This window comes from Oncorhynchus mykiss, chromosome 14 (assembly GCF_013265735.2).
Source record: "Oncorhynchus mykiss isolate Arlee chromosome 14, USDA_OmykA_1.1, whole genome shotgun sequence".
NCBI classification, from domain to species: domain Eukaryota; kingdom Metazoa; phylum Chordata; class Actinopteri; order Salmoniformes; family Salmonidae; genus Oncorhynchus; species Oncorhynchus mykiss.
In genome coordinates this window covers 4327135-4340358 of record NC_048578.1, presented here as the reverse complement: position 1 = coordinate 4340358, position 13224 = coordinate 4327135, and the positions used below count along the sequence as shown (strand labels likewise).

Sequence of the window (13224 nt, the reverse complement as noted above, 5' to 3'; positions counted from 1 at the left end):
AACTACCCCAGCTCGCAGTCAGCTCTATAGGCAACTAGTCTAGAGATGCTGCCGCTCACAGCGTGTTTGTGAGATGCCGTACAAAAGGCAATTTTAAAACCATCCTGCAACTCCTGCCTTGTCTACAGACATCCCCCCCAAACAAACAAAAACTGACTCTCGGAGAATGAGCGCACAACTGGTAAATAGTCACTTATGTCAGTAAGGTCGACAGAGACTTAAATTGCTGTAACATTGAAGGGCTCTGGCTAGTGTGACTTAGCCAGCTAGAGGGATGAAGTAAGAAGCTAAAGTTAAACAGAGCCTACCTAAGCAGGAGCAAATATTACGCTACTAAAATCTCATAATATCTTTGCTTTACAGAGAGTAGGCTACTGAGACATACAGTGATGTGGCACTCAGTAGGGAGGCCGAGACAGGCTGCAATGCATGCAGGAGGAAGCAGAAGAGACAGAGAGAGAGTGTCGCATCGGTATGAATGAATAGGGAGACAGACGCAGGAATTCGGAATCGTTTTTTTTATTGTAACCAAATGACGGCGTGCCGTGTAAAGGCACGGGGACAACAAACGCTGAACAAAACACACGGGGTTGAAACCCAAACAAAAGAGTGAGGAGTACCTCAAATAAATAACACACGCACACAATGATTAACACAAGGGACGAGACCCGTAATCATCTACGCAAGGGCACGAAAGGGCACGAAAGCCCAAAACACACAGCACAGGTACTCACACACACAAACGGACATTGTAACAATAATCGACACCCAGTGGAAACCAAAGGGCACGTACAGTATATACAAATACTAATCATTGGGAATAGGGGACAGGTGCGTGATGAAAGTTCCGGCGGGATCCGTGACAGAGAGTGAGGAAGCCAGCGGAGAGAGAGGTTAGTACAGTGGTTCCCAAACTTGGGATCACAGTCCCCATTTGTGATCCCCTGAGAAAATCTGTACTAATCTCATCTAACAAGTTAGGAACTTTAAAAAATAGGTTGTTTCAATATGAACATATCCACATGGCCTATCTTCCCTATAGGTCTACATTAAAATGCAATCAAAATGCAAACAATGCAGTTCTAAAAATGTCATCTGTTTTTTTTATTGCTGTTGCTACATGTCAGTGTGAATATGTTCTCATATTTCCTCCTTTTCAGAGGTATAACATAGCAATTGTATAGCTAATAGGCTATGTGTTTTTTGTCAATTGACTGAGGTGAATGAACCTACAGCAGCCAAGGTGATAATGGCTGGGGTTGTTTTTGCTTGTTTTTGCTGTTCACCAACAGCAAATAACCCTTCCGGACCTCACTAAAACTCAAACCGCAGCGACGGCCCTGGTGCTACACGGTGTTTGTTGAGAGGAGTGGCTAGCCAGCTAACCATCAACAAAGCCAAAGAAAGGAGGACGTGAGGGGATAGCGAGATGAGATTCAGAGGCTGCGGACCTGACTGTCTCTCTGACTCTGACTGACCAGCTCCCTCGGAGATCAGCAATGCTTCCTCCGCTCTCAAGACCATTTCATCTGTTTCTACTCCCATATATTATTCAGCTCCCATCCTAACTGACTTGCTGATTTCATTTGAAATAGTTTTTGTTCAAATTACTTGTATGTGCAGTATGCTGAAATTCAGCTTTTGGCTGCCCAGTACTTGTACTTTTTACTCCATACATTTTCTTTGACACCCAAAGGTACTCGCTACCTTTTAAATGCTTAACAGGACAGGAAAATGGTCAAATTCACGCACTTATCAACAGAACATCCCTGGTCATCCCTACTGCCTCTGATTTAGCGGACTCACTAAACACACATGCTTTGTTTGTAAATGATGTCTGAATGTTGAAGTGTGCCTCTGGATATCCGTAAATTTAAAAAATAAGAAAAGGTTGCCGTCTGGTTTGCTTAATATAAAGAATTTGAAATTATTTACACTTTTACTTTTTATACTTAAGTAGATTTGAGTAATTACATTTACTTTTGATACTTAAGTATATTTTAAACAAAACACTTTTAGACTTTTACTCAAGAAGAATTTTACTGGGTGACTTTTACTTGAGTCATTTTCTATTAAGGTATCTTTACTTTAACTCAAGTATGACAATTGGGTACTTTTTCCACCACTGCTCACAACCTGCCATTGGATACAAATTATAAAAGAATTGTGCATAGTCAAAAACTGTATAGAAAATCATATTTAGCATCTATTATTCTTTCTATTCAACACTTAAAAAATACACTTTAAATGTGTATCTTTTACTGTTTGCTATTGGATTAAAAGGTAGTTAAAATGACTAAATGCAGAGCCTATCATTATCTGATGTATTGGGGCCTAAACAAAATGTGCTCATGGTACAATATTTAATAAACAAATATTATTTTGCATGAATGACTCAGAGGTGGAGGGTGTGTGAACCCCCAATGAATGTGCAATCAAAGTTTCTGAACATAAGTGTCACACCCTGATCTGTTTCACGTGTCTTTGTGCTTGTCCCCATCCCCCTCCAAGTGTTGCCCATCTTCCCCATTATCCCCACTGTATTTATACTTGTGTTCTCTGTTTGTCAGTTGCCAGTTCGTTTTGTTTGTCAAGCCTACCAGCGGTTTTCCCCTTGCTCCTTTCTGTTTCTAGTTCCTGTTTTCTAGTTTTGACCATTCTGCCCTGGCCCTGAGCCTGTTTTCCCACTATGGGTTGTGGGTAGTTGTTTTCTGATTTTCATTTCTTTCCTGCACTTTGTTATTTTGTATTTTCTCGTGTTCTGATTTAATAAAGTTAACATGGACACATACCACACTGCATTTTGGTCCGATCCATCCTACTCCTCCTCAGAAGAGGAGGAAAACCGTTACAACCGTTCTGTACCTTTTGGACTCTGATTTGGATTATACTGACCTCTGCCTGTCCTTGACCTTTCGTTTTGCCTGCCCCCTGTTCTAGTAATACACTTTTGTTACTTCGACACTGTCTGCAGCTTGGTCTTCCCTAAAATGTGATAATAAGATAAGGAGCATTAAAAGTGTTATCAGTTTAGAGTTTTGAAAATATACCACTTACATCTGAAAAATTTGCCAAAGTGATAGAAAAAACCTGGAATTGACACAATGATATTCATGTGTGACAAGCCTTACTTAGCGGTGTCATACAGGACAGGATATTGTATGTCGACAAGGGCCCGAATTCATTATTTTATTTCAGGAAAATTATTTGAGCCATAACTCATTTATAATTTGAAAGCTGTTTTCACAAGCTTTATGGACTGTATAAAATCTTTAGAAAAAACGTTTTGTTTTGTTTTTCAGTTCTCTTATAATCAATGTTCCAGTGACACAGTGGCGAGTGGCTCCAGAGTGGCGAGTGGCGCAGCGGTCTAAGGTACTGCGTCTCAGTGCTAGAGGCGTCACTACAGACAATGGTCCAATCCCGGGCTGTATCACAACCAGCCGTGATCGGGAGTCCCATAGGGCGGCGCACAATTGGCCCAGCGTCGTCTGGGTTAGGGGAGGGTTTGGCCGGGTTAGGCCGCCTTTGTAAATCATTTTTTTTTTCTTAACTGACTTGCCTAGTTAAATAAAGGTTTACAAAAAAAATCTATAAACACAGTCATTGCAGGCTCAATTCAGTAATTATAAGCAATATTAGGAACATAAAGTAAACGATTCACACCAGCACCTTGACCACGCAAAGCACTAGCTCTCTACTGAGGTCTGATCAATAGGAGAAATGGTGATAAACTGCAGAGACATGGAAATCTCTCATTGTTCTCTTGCTGTTCATTTTTCGCTTGCCGTTCATTTCTGGAGTCAGTGCACACTGTCTATAATTACCAACTGGGATGAAAAAAAGTTTTATATGCCACTTTCACGTTCCACTCTTTTCACCAATACCATTATTTAGGTTCTAGATACATTGTGGAAAGAATGGTCATTCAGAGAGTCATGACAATGCATTCTTATGACAAACTGTGTATGAGGACAGCAATCGCATACTGTACTTCCTCATTACATCCATGTACTAATTTCTACAAAGTGGACATGTGGAGTAGTAAGTCATCTACCTATCAAAAAATACATGTTATAAAGTTTGATTCTGTATGTTTCCACTGAGACCTGTAATTGAACAGAGAGGTATTCCCCTCTGTTTAACTGATGGGACGGTGTGAGTCTGTACCGTGCTGGGCCGTGAGACAGATAGAGGGCTTCGGAGTATATTGGACTTCTGAGGGAAGGGCGTAAAGTGAACATAGGAATGGAAACTGTCCGAGAGTTTGTTTTCACATCTAACCTTTAGCTCTTGGGTTTGCTCAGCTCCACAGAGTTCTAATGCGATGTGAAAGTGGAGTCTATTGATCCTCCAACAAGGCCCTCTCCCATGCCATGCCATTCATCAGCACACATCCTCTATCTAGTATCTACCACACACCAAACCTGGCATTGTTGCGTAAGCTCACTTTGACCAGCCAGGCAGGCAGCTCACATTGGAACAGAGATGAACACACTTCTAGTCGTCACAGCTAATCATCAGAACACACTTGCTTTGCCTTTCCTTAACTCCTGGCTCTCTGCTGTTTACACCTCTTATCTCTGTCTTGCTGGGAGAATCAGCGAATGGGAAATCACCACATATCATTTCTGACACCAGCTTCATCAGAGACCAAGGATTGGAACCAAAATATTTTTTGTTCTGAACAGAACCATCATTTTTTTCTTTTTTCATAATAAACTTTTGAAAGACAAACACACACACTGTGCACTGTGCTGCCAGTACCTATGGACAGACAAGTTTAGAGCGCGAGATGCGGGTTGGGAGAGTGCGAGAAAGGGTGGAGGAGGAGGCTTGGAATGAAGTGCTAGGCATCTTGTTATGAAATGCATTATCTGAGTTAGGCCCACAGAATTTTGCCTACAGAGGAGCGGCTTCTATGGAGGAACTTTGAATGACTTTTAACGTTCGAGAGTTGGACCGGAGCTATTGTTAACTAGCTTGTGTGTGCAGAGCAGCACTAGAATTAAAAACACATCTCACCTTTTTGCAGTTAATAAATGTGAAATGGGATAGCTATACTATCCTTAGCTGGCACTGAACAAGTTCATCCATTCTTCTCTAATTAAAAAATTATCTCTAATTTCTGAATCATGCTTTTAATGTTGTCAGTAGGCTACAGTTAGTGGTGTAAAGTACTGAAGTAAAAATACTTAAGTCATTTTTGGGGGTATCTGTACTTTACTTTGTGGCCAAAATCTAAATTGCACCTAACCTGCAATATTACAGTATGGTCTTTCTCTTGCATTTCAAAGATGATGGGCAGAAAAAAAATGATGTTTATTTGTTTGTATTATCTTTTACCAGATCTAGTGTGTTATATTCTCCTACACTAATTTCAAATTTCCACAAATTTCACTTCCACAAAGTGTTTCCTTTAAAATGGTATCAATAATATGCATATCCTTGCTTCAGGTCCTGAGCTACAGTTAGATTCTAGGTAAAAATGTTTGTTTTTTAAAGGGTCGGATCATTAAGAGGTTATAATCAATACATAGATGACAAAATAAAGTCAAAGAAAACAAACAAAATTTACAATTGTGGGAGACCTTTAGTAATATCAAGGAAACCTGACTTTTTTCAATAAATTTGTCAAATTTCAGATGTAAGTTCGGAACCTTTGAAAGATAATACAAAGAAAAAAACAACAGTTTTTGTATTTTTTTTTTTTGTATCATCATCTTTGAAATGCAAGAGAAAGGCCATAATGTATTATTCCAGCCCAGGTGCAGTTTAGATTTTGGCCAATAGATGACCGCAGTGTATGTGCAAAGTTTCAGACTGAACCAATTAAAATGTTGACTGCCCAATTTGTTTATTAATAACTTTTCATGCTCAAAACTGTGCACTCTCCTCAAACATCAGCATGGCATTCTTTCACTGTAATAGATAGTGTAAATTGGACAGTGCAGTTAGATTAACAAGAATTTAAGTTTTCTGCCAATATCAAATACAGTTGAAGTCGGAAGTTTACATACACCTTAGCCAACTACATTTAAACTCAGTTTTTCACAATTCGTGACATTTAATCCTAGTAAAAATGTCCTGTTTAAGGTCAGTTAGGATCATCACATTATTTTAGGTATGTGAAATGTCAGAATAATAGTAGAGAGAATAATTTATTTAAGCTTTTATTTATTTCATCACATTTCCAGTGGGTCAGAAGTTTACATACACTCAATTAGTATTTGGTAGCATTGCTTAACTTGGGTCTAACGTTTCGGGTAGCCTTCCACAAGCTTCCCACAATAAGTTGGGTGAATTTTGGCCCATTCCTCCTGACAGAGCTGGTGGAACTGAGTCAGGTTTGTAGGCCTCCTTGCTCGCACAAGCTTTTTCAGTTCTGTCCACAAATGTTCTATAGGATTGAGGTCAGGACTTTGTGATGGCCACTCCAATACCATGACGTTGTTGTCCTTAAGCCATTTTGCCACAACTTTGGAAGTATGCTTGGGGTCATTGTCCATTTGGAAGACCCATTTGTGACCAAGCTTTAACTTCCTGGCTGACGTCTTGAGATGTTGCTTCAATATATCCACATAATTTTCCTTCCACACGATGCCATCTATTTTGTGAGGTGCACCAGTCCCTCCTGCAGCGTAGCACCCCCACAACATTAACCGGCATGGCTGATTAATTAGGGCCGATTTCAAGTTTTCATAACAATCGGTAATCTGCATTTTTGGACACTGGTTATGGCCGATTACATTGCACTCGATGAGAAGACTGAGTGAGAGGCTGACCACCTGTTATGCGAGCACAGCAAGGAGCCAAGGTAAGTTGCTAGCTAGCATTAAACTTATCTTATAAAAAAACATCTATATTAACATAATCATAAGTTAACACATGGTTGATGATATTACTAGTTTAACTAGCTTGTCCTGCGTCGCATATAATCAATGCGGTGCCTGTTAATTTATCATCGAATCACAGCCTACTTTGCCAAATGGGTAATGATTTAACAAGCGCATTCGCGAAAATAACACTCTTGTCGCACCAATGTACCTATCATAAACATCAATGCCTTTCTTAAAATCAATACAGAAGTATATATATATATTTTTTATATTTAGTTCAAATAAATTAATGTTAACAAGGCAATATTAACTCGGGAAATTGTGTCACTTCTCTTGCGTTCTGTGCAAGCAGAGTCAGGGTAGAAGCAGCATTTTGGGCCGCCTGGCTTGTTGCGAACTGTGTGAAGACCATTTCTTCCTAACAAAGACCGTAATTAATTTGCCACTAATTTACATAATTATGACATAACATTGAAGGTTGTGCAATGTAACAGCAATATTTAGACTTAGGGATGCCACCTGAACAGTTCCGTATTTCACTGAAAGAATAAACATCTTGTTTTCGATATGATAGTTTACAGATTTGACCATTTGAATGACCTATGGCTCGTATTTCTGTGTGTTTATTATATTATAATTAAGTTGATGATTTGATATTTTATGGAGCAGTCTGACTGAGCGGTGGTAGGCAGCAGCAGACTCATAATCATTCATTCAAACAGCACTTTCCTGCGTTTGCCAGCAGCTCTTCGCAATGCTTGAAGCAGTGCACTGTTTATGACTTCAAGCCTATCAACTCCCGAGACTAGGCTGGCAATACTATAGTGCCTATAAGAACATCCAATAGTCAAAGGTATATGAAATACAAATGGTATAGAGAGAAATAGTCCTATAATTCCTATAATAACTACAACCTAACACTTCTTAACTGGGAATATTGAAGACTCATATGAACCACCAGCTTTCATATGTTCTCAGGTTCTGAGCAAAGAACTTAAACGTTAGCTTTTTTACATAGCACATATTGCACTTTTACTTTCTTCTCCAGCACTGTGTTTTTGCATTATTTAAACCAAATTTAACATGTTTCATTACTTATTTGAGACTAAATTGATTTTATTTATATATTATATTACAAAATTTTTTAGTTTGAAATATCCAATAAATGTCGTTCCACTTCATGATTGTGTCCCACTTGTTGTTGATTCTTCACAAAAAAATACAGTTTTATATCTTTATGTTTGAAGCCTGAAATGTGGCAAAAGGTCGCAAAGTTCAAGGGGGTCGAATACTTTCGCAAGGCACTGGAAGTTAAAATAAAAGTGTTAATTCAGTATTGTTGTAATTGTCATTATTACAAATATAAATATATATATATATATATATATATATATATAAAAATCGGCCAATTAATCGGTATCAGATTTTTTGGTCCTCCAATAATCGGTATTGGTAATCGGTCGACCTCTAATATCTATGCCCTGATAAATGTTCTTGTTACTTACAACCTCATGCTAATCGCATTAGCCTATGATATAGATATAAATATCTATAAACTATATCTTGAGATATGTGACTCTTGTTTTCTCTCTTCAAGTTGACAAATACTGACTGTTTACTCTACATAGCATATCTGTGTTTTCTTAGCACATTGAAGATAGGAAGCCTATATTGAGTTCAGATATCCATCTCTTGGCTGACTCTGGAGAGGCGAAGGTTGAGAGCCATGCATCCTCCGAAACACAACCCAGCCAAGCCACACTGCTTCTTGACACACTGCTTAACCCAGAAGCCAGCCACACCAATGTGGCAGAGGAAACACCATACACCTGGCGACCATGTCAGCGTATATATTTTTCTTTCATGCACATATCATTTGGGGATTCCCTCCAGATATCATACGTAGTATGGCTGGATTTGGACTCATTAGATGTCCTGAGATAGGCCTATGTGGACATACTGTTTCTTCTATATGTTGACAAATACTGACAGTAGGCCTTCATAGTATATTTTCTCAGCGTATACTCTTGGCTGAGGTCCATAGCAGGATCGTGATATGCATTTTGATATGCTAAATAAGGATAATTGCTGATGCATATTTGAGTTTTGAGGACATGCCTAGTGGTTAGAGCGTTGGACTAGTAACCGGAAGGTTGCAAGTTCAAAACCCCGAGCTGACGAGGTACAAATCTGTCATTCTGCCCCTGAACAACCCACTGTTCCTAGGCCGTCATTGAAAATAAGAATTTGTTCTTAACTGATTTGCCTAGTTAAATAAAGGTAACATTTTTAAAAATATATAAAAAAATTGACAAATATTAAATGGGTAAAAGCTAACTTGTAATGTTAGCTTAGGTTACAAATAACGAAATTGCCTTCCCTCCAGGATTTTTATTTTAATCCCCTATCAAGCCTAAGGGTGACCGCTACCATTTTAAAATGTTGTTGTAGGTGTATTTTGTAATACTGGTTAATAATAAGCTAACTAGCTAGAAGGCTAACTAACTAGCAACTTAGCTAGCTACTGTTGACTAACCCCATTCCGTACAAATTTGTGCAACCGCGACATTCAAACGAGGCTGCAATGAAAACTAATGGGACTGTAGCGCCTGTGTTGACATCAAAATCTGGGGTGTGAACTACGTTTCTATTCTAGCGTTGATTGACATGGTAATGGCCCGATAGTATTGGAGAAAAGTTTTAAAAAACGGACCCCTCTGACACTGTACGTTAAATTGTGACGTGTCATGACATAACGTACAGCACACACAATTGCAACTCATTCTGTGTCGTACAGCCTCTCACCACCAGGTGTAGCGCTTCTCTCGCAGATTAAAAACAAGAAAGGGACAGGGTAAGTGGGGAATACCTAGTCAACGATACAACTGAATGTATGCATTTTTTTGCGTCATCACTGCAAGCCAACATGACTCTCAAAAGCCGCGACAGCTGCTGTTTACTTCTGAAGATAATTTTAGCGCCGCCCTAAAAAACAGATTCAAATTCGACACAAACCTTCAAATATTTATGTAATGACACATTATATCAACTCTTTATAGTATTCTATTTACATTTTAGAGGTGATCAATTGGACACAGCTTATCCCCCCTTTTCCCTATCACGCGGTACTGTAGGTTTCGCTTCCCCCCCACCCGTCATTTTTAAAAAGACAGAGTGCATCGCCTTCTTCAATCATGCAGAGACGGGCAGCATGAAGGTCATCATTGATTTTGCTGGAAAGGAGAGAAATTGTGCTTTACAATTGTATTCATATTAAAGTTGACCTGGAAGTATTATGTTTTTTGGGCACTAAAATATGGTAAATTATACGTTACAGCGCAATGTACAAAAGTTAATTAGCTAACTATAGCTAATTCCAGCCAGTAAGTTTTCTCATCATGAATGAAGCAGGTAGAGTTGTGCTATGGTTATGAGTAATGACAATATTTTCTTGCAATATCGATACAATTTTGATTCATGAGTTATGCATTGACAGTTTGGAGTGGATCACAGACCAACACTCTACCACCACGTTTAGTTTGGACTGTGAGGGACCACCACTGATGACCCAATCAGCACCCATCTCATCATCAATGATAACAAACAGGGCAGGCAAGGGTATTCATTTTCTGATAAATAAGTACAATATTTTTCTGCAAAGATTGGTCTACGTTTGTAGAAAACGTGTTGTGATTGGAGCTCTGGATTTGCTATGCTGCATTTTTAAAACAGAAATAACAGAGATCTGCTTTGGAAATAGCAACTTGGATTAAATATGACGATGTTTGCCTTTCCGTGCCTTGTATAGCCTATTACTGAATATGGTGCAAATGTGTGTTCATGCGAAGAAGCACAATGATTTTCAGCACCTGAACAGATAAAAATGATTTGTGTGCTGGACATTTCATGAGTCGGATTTAGCCCATTTTCGATCAGACGAGGATGAAACATTCAAATGATTATCTATGATTCACATATCATGTAAGAATATCTATTGAAATTATGCATTTTTCTGACAAATAGGGATACATAAATGATCAGGTAATGACTACAGATATGATACATTTCTGAAAATATGAATGAGTATAAAGTCTTACCATTTCCGGAGTTAGAATGTATTATTTTTGCGCAACCCAACCAAATTTACATAGAAATATAAATCTAAGAAGAGGTAGATCTGTTATGTGTGTGCTATTTCTATGCTTCTCGTTCTTAAGGTCCATTTTTGCATCTTTTACTTTTGGTTTTGTACACCAGCTTCAAACAGCTGAAAATACAATGTATGCAATAAATACAATAAATGCATTCACAGCGATTTAGATGGTAGAAAGATTATTTACTCTATAATTGATTGTTTTCTCACATAAACTATAATTTTAGCAACCAGGAAATGGCAGAGCGATTTCTGCATAGTGCGCCTTTAAATGTTGAATACTTTTTCTTTCACTTTGAAAGTATGGAGTAGGTTGAGTAGATCGGAAGGTAAAAAAATCAAACATAATCCTTTTTTAGATGTCATTTTATGGCCGGAAAATGTGAAAACTGTGAAAGGGGTTTATAGACTTAGATTAAATATGCATTCAAATAGATAGTGTGACGTGGTGTGGTGTGGTGTGAACAAGTGACTTTGTGAATGTGTTTGTTGTACTCAGTCAATTGTTAGAATTTTGAAAACATGAGTCATTTTCATGATCTGTTGAGATTTCTGTGCTTAGAGTTGTGAAAATGTACCACATACATGTGACAATTGCACCAAAGTGATTGAAAAAAACTGTAAACCCATCTTTTTACTGCATTTCATTTTTTGATTCTACAAAATGTTTTGCTGTTTTCAAATGAAACCAAATACATTGCTCTTGTTAAAGCTTTTGGAACTGAGTTGTATGTTAAAAGAAGGTTTCATTATATTGTAATCAGGATTTTATTAGAGACAGGTGAGGTAAGGCACGGCTGGAGTACCTTTGATCAAGATGCATTGGTTAACCTTGATTGCTCCATCAAATAGCCTGTACGACTAGCTTACATAATGTGCCAGTGTAAATGTCAGATGTAACTTCAATGCAGTGTTCATATGCATAAATAAACAACCACACGCATACCAATTGGCCATTACATAGCACTGTAGGCAAAATGTGGACAAATGTGTGTAGTTATTTTGATATTAACTTTCATACTTTGAAACAATGTGAAATGTGACTATTCTAATTATTGATTTTAAGTAGGCTAGCTATGGGCATGCAGTGCTGTTGTAGTCTTTTTTTAATGTAGACCGTTTCCAATATTCATAGCATACATTTGGTCTGGGGTTGTAATAACTATGATACAAGTGATGGTCTAATGTAAGCAACAATCCATAATCCATTGATATTTTTTTGGAATGCATTATGACACATTATGACCAAGTATGACACATTATGTCAGTGCTGGAGGCCATCTCCAATATACAGTGGTTGGCACAACACGTGTATGAAAAACTGGGGCAACAGCACAGCATGATTCCCAAACAAAGTGGACTTACAACTACTTTTCATCATTAGTGTAAAAGTTAGGGACAACAGCACATATAGTGGCTGTCAGTGTCCTGTCCTCCCTCCTGCGATTAACTTCCATGATAATATATATAAGTGTCAATTATAAACACTTTATACAATACAAATATGACTAATTCCACATAAGGGCTCAATTACGATGTACAATAATAATCATTCAGCACACTTACCATTTCCTTGTGGAGACGCTGGGTCCCAAAACCATTTTACGACTCTATATGCCCCTTGAGAAAAATCACATTTTCGACTTGTTTCAAAACACAGTTACGAAGTGAACTGTTTTTTTTGTGAGTGCAATTTATGAGCTGTTCCCGGCGGACATTCACAAAGCGAAATCGTTTTCCATGTATGCTGAGCGCAGTCGGAAGTATGAGCGCAAATGTAAAAGGCTGGACGGAATCATACGCGTGGGTCACCACCGCGCGTTGTTCTGTGATTGAAGTGCTTGGAAAGCACACCCTCGGTATTCCCAGCAAATTGTACCTTCAAGTCCCTCCTCTTTCGCCTGGTGTCTATTTACTTGGTAAATAAGCTCCGTTTAAAATCGGTTGCAATTATCCTCTTTCATTGTCGCTTCAAAATGGTTGGATACATGTAGGCTTGGTGGCAAGTGAAATTCATTGTGAATTGAATTGCTTGAACAAATGGACTTGCAAGATAGAATCCACGAGTTTAAATTGCTCTGTTATGCAATTTTTTTCCTGATAATTCGTTATCTAGTATTTTGTTCTGTTAAAATATCTTACCAAATAGTCTACTACAAATCACTGTGATATGGACGGTTGGCAAAGAAACCCTTATGTAAAATTTGACAAGATGTATTCTCAAAATAGAAG

General features: G+C 38.3%; 1 protein-coding gene across 3 annotated transcripts in view; it reads right to left on the bottom strand.

Moving 5' to 3' along the window:
* LOC110488581 (5-hydroxytryptamine receptor 4-like) overlaps positions 1-12813 on the bottom strand; it is a 150065-nt gene extending 137252 nt beyond the window's left edge. For all 3 annotated transcript variants that reach the window (XR_005035901.1, XM_036942714.1, XM_021560849.2), the window contains exon 1: positions 12559-12813. The gene's annotated coding sequence lies outside the window, so the exon portion shown is untranslated. The remainder of the gene's footprint in view (positions 1-12558) is intronic.
* Between the last annotated feature and the right edge of the window lie 411 nt (positions 12814-13224).